Raw genomic sequence first — 6,814 nt, forward strand, 5'->3', positions numbered from 1 at the left:
AATGGCAAGACATCCTTTCAAACCTTTTGTGATGCAGCCAAAGCAGTATTCAGAGGCAAATTCATATCCCTGAGTGCATTTATTAACAAACAAGGGAGAGCAGAGATCAATCAATTGGAAATGCAAATAAAAAAACTCGAAAGCGATCAAATTAAAAACCGCCAGCAGAAAACCAAACTAGAAATCCTAAAAATTAAGGGAGAAATTAATAAAATCGAAAGTGATAGAACTATTGATTTAATAAATAAGACAAGAAGCTGGTACTTTGAAAAACCAAACAAAATAGACAAAGTACTGGTCAATCTAATTTAAAAACAGAAAGAAGAAAAGCAAATTAACAGCATCAAAGATGAAAAGCTGGACATCACCTCCAATGAGGAAGAAATTAAGGCAATCATTAAAAATTACCTTGCCCAATTATATGGCAATAAATACACCAATTTAGGTGATATCGATGAATATATACAAAAATACAAACTGCCTAGACTAACAGAAGATGAAATAGAATCATTAAATAATCCCATATCAGAAAATGAAATCCAACAGGCCATCAAAGAACTCCCTAAGAAAAAATCCCCAGGCCCAACGGATTCACAAGTGAATTCTATCAAACATTCAGAGAACAGAAAAATAAAGCACATAAAATCCAAATCACTATTGGTTGAAATTTTTAAACATCCAATCCTAAATTTCATATGAAAATATTCTAAATGAGAAAAAATACCAAATTACAACAGGACTTTAAATAATGCTCAATTAAAATAATCCATGTCCAACATCATGAATTTACCCATTCAGCAACCAGGACTTCTGTGCTTCTGTGGCACTATATAGATATCCATACTTCTTTGGCACTGTGTAAATCTATGCTCCTTTTTGTTTTCCCATTTCTTTGAATCAGATATATATACTAAGTCCCATAATATTTAAATACTAATGGTTGTTTTAGTAGTCTAAGGCTTCATCTTTATGCTGAAAGCTGGACAGTATAAACTTTGTCTGGTCATAGTATATCAGCTGACCAGGTGACCTGAAGCCTTTTCTACTGCTTGGGCAACAGTGTCTTTTGTTGCCAAAGTCCTTCTAAAAGAGATTATTCCTCACTTTGGTCTGCCAGCACATATTGATTCAGATAGAGGAACCCATTTTACTGATTTGGTCTTATCACAAATTGATTCATGTTTGGGGAAAACTCCTAAATTTCATATGCTGTATCATTCCCAAAGCTCTGGCCAAGTTGAAAGAATGAATAAAGAACTTAAAACTATGATTGCCAAATTGTGCACAGAGACTCATCTAAAATGACCTGAAATTCTCCCTCTGGCCCTATTTTATCTCAGAAGTCGGCACAGAGGTGATTTACACATCTCACCATTTGAGATGCTATTCAGACATCCACCTATTCAGGCTCAACCATTTGCACCTGCCTATACTTCATTTTTAGAAGGGGATACAACCATTGTCCTATATATAAAATAATTACAAACAAAACTGAGAGAACTCCATGACTCTGGAGCTGCGGTTCAGATAGGCTCCATAGATTTCTTACTTCATGATTTAAACTCAGGTGAGAGCATGTACAGTAAGAACTTCAAACTTACTGAGTCGACTGAACCCGCTTATGATGGATCATTCCAGGTCCTATTGACTACACCAACAGCTATTAAAATCAGAAAGAAGGACTCATGGATTCATTGTACCCACATAAAATGAGTACCTTCTGTTGATACTGAATAATTGACTGTACCTTACTTGATCTGTGCCATCCTATATTTGACTCATCTATATTTGTGCCTTTATGGAAGTCTGAAACAACTTGTATTTTGTGAGTTTTTAATATTTGATATTTTCTTTGTGCCTATATTATCTCATAGAAAAACTATATTGGTGACCTGTATTAATGGCCTGTATTGACTTGATTTGCATTTTGTGATTTTTTGGTAGAAATGTATTTTTGTTTTTTTATCTCATTAGCACTCACACTGTGGACAGTGGCTAAAGTAAGAGAAAAAGCATCTAAATTCTTGTGTAAGAACCTTTATATTTTACCCATCCTTAAGTGACACTGATTGTAAGACATTTTTGATTGTCACTGATTATAGGAGATGTATATTTTTGAAATTATAGCACCTTGTGAACTTACATTCCAGGGTAAGGAAGTTGACCACAGAGTGGCAAATTTGGTAACTACCACAGCTCCTGCATAGTACCTGCCATCCCTCATAAAGGAAGAATCATTTGTAAATATTATTAAATCTGAATTATCCAAAGGGGTGTTCAGTAAATCATTATGAGGTTTATCAGCAATGGACACTAAAGAGGTATAATTAAGTAAAGATTCTCCAGAAGTTGGCAAATTGGGGAGCAAGTTTGTAGGATTAAGAAATCTACAGCATTTCAATGTGATATGTTCGGTGTTCAATAAGGTTAACTCAGATCTCATAATCCTTTGATCAGTAAATCCTGTGTCCTATGTCTTAAGAGCAATGCCTTGACTTCATGTGGGCACATTATGATCAGAGGACATCCTAATACTAGGTCAGCAGATTTAGTCCCTAATAAAGGCAGGGAAGCTACTCCTTTAAGGCATGGTGGTGCTCCTGAAGCCACTGGATCAAACTGAGCCAAATAATAGGCTATTGGGTTTTGAGCATGTCCCAAAAGTTGAGTCAGAACACCTGAAGAACACCCTCTATGTTAATGGACATATAAGGTAAATGGCTTATCATAATCTGGGATGTCTAGAGCAGGGGCAGACAGGATAGCCTGTTTTAAATTTGAAAGAACTATCAGGTGTTCTGTTTCCAATTTAAGTGGTTCAGGGACAGAATTTTTTGTAAGTGATACAAGGGGCTTAGTGATTTCCTCATAGCAAGGGATCCACTGCTGACAAAATCCTGTTTTTCCAAGAATTACCCTCAGTTGCCTTTTATTGGTAAGAGCACTTAATTTTTGAATATTTTCAATGCATTTAGGAGAAATAAGATGGGACTCAGCAGTTAAAATGAAACCTAAGTATTGAACTTTGGGGAGACACCACTGCTCTTTTTCCTTATTGTATTTTTCCGACTATTTATGAGTAAGTTCCAGATAAATACCTGGTTTGTGAGGCTGGTAATCAAAGTAAGCTATGAGTTTAGTTCTCTCAGGAAATGCTTTTTCAATCTGAGTCCCTTCATGCAATTCATTAAAAGAAGTGATAGAAATAGCATCAGGTCACACCTGAAGCGCAGTATTGAAAGTAGTTTCAAAGTACTTCCCATTGATTCAGTTCCAAGTGTTGTGGTTGTTCCACGGTCGTATGTTGATGTCTATGTATCCTGGTCCCACACTTGGGATAAACAGTAAGTTGTTGCTGTCACAAAAGACTTTTATACCTGCCCAGTTGTGATGTGATGAGCCATAAGAAACGCCATTTGTGGCAAAGTATGTATAAATGCCATCAAGACCACTTCTCTGGATTTCCTGTTTTTGTCTTTCTTCTACAAGAAGAGCAACAAACAATCTATCCTAGGGAGTATTATGAACACTCAGGGGACCTGAGGCAGTTAACAGATTGACCCAGGTTTCCAGCTTTGTGAAATAGGAATCATATACATAAAACATGGGCAAGACTCTGCCAGTTTTAGTCTTATACCTGTAAAAAGCTGGATGGCTTCCATATTTATCTATAATGTTCTTGATAATTTTGTACATACTGTGATCATTTTGACTTTTATATGGTTCAATGTGAAAGTGACTTTTAGATTATATTTATGAGCATTATCCAAAATACAGGCACCAACTCATCAGTAGATTCCTCTTCATTATCAGCTAAACCACATGGGTACCAGGACAGCTATTACACTGATTGAAGCTGAGCGCATTTGCCTCATATGAGTTTCTATGATGTAAGGGTCGCTGGAGCTGTAAGTTTCCAAATCAGGGTAAAAGTTGGACCTGTTTTTTGTTGTTGTTATTGTTTGTTTGTTTGTTTTACTTACCTGATGAAGACTTGAGGCAGAGCAGCAAGCTGAGGAGATTTGTAGGTTCAATTCCCATCTGGGTCACCAAATAAATATTGATGTTGGGAAAATGGATGGAAAAAGGTAAGGAAAGGAAGGGAAGGTGGGTCCCTTTCTGTTCTTAGTAGCCTCACAATGAAATTGACCAGGCTTTTCCTTCTAGCCTATAATTATGCTAGGAATTGAAATTAAAATTGAACTCGACTTCATTAGATACATTTATTTTTGCTCTGAAAATGAAGGTCTGGAAAGTTGAAAAAAAATTAGATCTCCCACAGGTATGAGGGGACCAAAGGCTCTTACCAGGGGCAAGGTTCTTCTCTAGAAAAGGCACCAAAACTTGTGTTTCTCCCTTCTTTTTATCTCTTCTCAGACACAAAGGAAGTGGGAGGTATCTGAGGAAGTTGGGGTAGAGGGTCCTGGGAGATGTAGTCTTCCAGGACTCATAGCCATTTAAAAATGCACATGTTCCTGGGAGATTTATTCTGGAGTTTCTTTCAGAAGGTGACTGGTAGATACTTTCTTTGTTTCTTTGTTTTCTGGTTCTGAAAGATCTGTTCAATTTGCTATACTGATAATTAAAATATGATCTCCAGCCTCTTTTGCTCCTTTTTTGGTTGTGACTTTTGGTAGTACAATGATTCCTAAATTATCTCCTTGATCTGTTTTCTAGCTCAGTTATTTTAGATGAGATATCTTATACATTCTATTTTGTTTTCAGTCCTTTGACTTTGTTTTGGAATTTGTTGGTAAATGCATGGCATTATTAACTTCTATTTATCCCACTCTACTTTTCAAATAATTTGCTACTTGTGATAGTGTACCTTTTGGATGAAGCTGTTAATTTTCCTTCCAAATTTTCCTCCAAAGTTATCATTCCTCTTCCAATTTTTAACTTTTCTTTTCATTTACAAAATATTTTAATAAAAACCTCTATTGCTTTATTCCCACTGGAATTTGTATACCCAAACTATAGTTACTTTGAGAGTTTAATTCTATATGTTTTGGAGTTATTCTCTTCTGAGTTTATGTCTTATATGCTATTATATTAATAATATATCTTTATTGTGGGAATGTTTGGTTTTTAACTCATTCTTTTAGCCTTACTTTCTGAATTGTAATTTTATATTAGGGACAAGCTATGAACATTTTCAAAGGAAATTACTAGGTCTTGCTTGGTCATTATTAGTATTCTCTGGCATTCTGATGCTACTTTCTCTTTTAAAATTTTATTTAGTCAATTCAGAATATTTTTCCTTGGTTACAAGAGTCATGTTTTTCCCTCCCCCTCCCCTAACCCCTCCTGTAGTCGATACACAATTCTACTGGGTTTTACATGTGTCCTTGATCAAAACCTATTTACATATTTTTATCTTTGCACTAGGATGGATCATTTAGAGTCTGTATCCCCAATCATATCCCCATCAACCCATGTGATCAAGTAGTTGTTTTTCTTCTATGTTTCTGTTCCCACAGTGTTCCCTCTGAATGTGGATAGTATTCTTTCTCATAAATCAGAAGTCCATTACATTCAATTGTACCACAGTGTCAGTCTCTGTGTACAATGTTCTTCTAGTTCTGCTCCTTTCACTCTGCATCAATTCCTGTAGGTCATTCCAGTTTACATGGAATTCCTCCAGTATATTACTTCTTTGAGCACAATAGTATTCCATCACCAACATATACCACAATTTTTTCAGCCGTTCCCCAATTGGAGGGCATTCCCTCATTTTCCAATTTTTTTGCCACCACAAAGGGTATAGTTATGAATATTCTTATACAAGTCTTTTTCTGATGCTACTTTCTTTGTTAATTGACTGCAGGGTTTTTGAAAGATCTTAAGAGTATTCAGATCAAGGATATGCTTCTGTCCCTGCTTTTGATCTAGGAAGACAATAGTAGGACTGTCTCTGGTTGCAATTGTTCTATTGCTGGTCTCAACTGATATCAACTATTTGGAAAATTCTATGAATTCAGATCCTCTTAATCTGGGGTTGTTGACCTTGTTGCTCAACTTCCAGACTCAGACAGGCTTAGAGATTTAATGTGAGATCTTGCTACTGGGTCAGTCACAAACCACTTTCTGCTTCTGTCGTCTTCCCTTCTAAGTACACAACTTGAGATATGAGATGCCCATTTTACCGTTATATAGTAGTATAGTACTGAAGATTAGTCATCAGGAGTCTCAGGTTCAGTACATTTTCCCCACTAGACCTTAGACTAGTATATAGTTCTGAGCTCAGAAAAATAGAGCCAACTGTTGACTCCTGTTTTTTGATTGCTCTAACACCAGGCTTGACCCTGCTGGATCCAAAACATCTTCATTCAATTGCATTATGCAAACATATGACCAATTAATTCCAGGACAGAAAAATCCAAGAGAATACTTTTCCAGCTAGACTAGGTCCAGTATGCCATCAGACTATTATCTTTAACCCAACACTGATCATTGCTGAAGTGTGTGTGTGTGTGTGTATGTGTGTAAGTGTGTATTAATAACTCCCTATAATTTTTTTTCCTTTTATTTCTTGATTAGGACTTAGATTTCTTTCTTTGTCTTTGGTAGATTTGTTGTAGGGGAGATATTGTCTCTTTTGCTTCCTGCTATTATACCACCTCTGCTTATCTGATGGAAATGGAAATTTTAATAAAGAAATATTTCACAAATCATCAAATGGGAATTAGTTTTTTTTAATTATCAGTTTATTTTATAGTACTTAATACTAAAATTTGAGTCATTTTTATTGATTTTCCCCCTTCCTCTTTCAGAATCCTTTGGAAAGCCCTTGAAGTAAATTTGAGGATCATGA

General features: G+C 35.8%; 1 pseudogene; it reads right to left on the reverse strand.

Annotated features, from left to right (window-relative positions):
• Positions 1 to 6,339, reverse strand: part of LOC100619383 (glycoprotein endo-alpha-1,2-mannosidase-like) — a 39,415-nt pseudogene extending 33,076 nt beyond the window's left edge.
• Positions 6,340 to 6,814: the final 475 nt, after the last annotated feature.

This window comes from Monodelphis domestica, chromosome 4, assembly GCF_027887165.1.
Source record: "Monodelphis domestica isolate mMonDom1 chromosome 4, mMonDom1.pri, whole genome shotgun sequence".
Lineage (NCBI taxonomy): Eukaryota > Metazoa > Chordata > Mammalia > Didelphimorphia > Didelphidae > Monodelphis > Monodelphis domestica.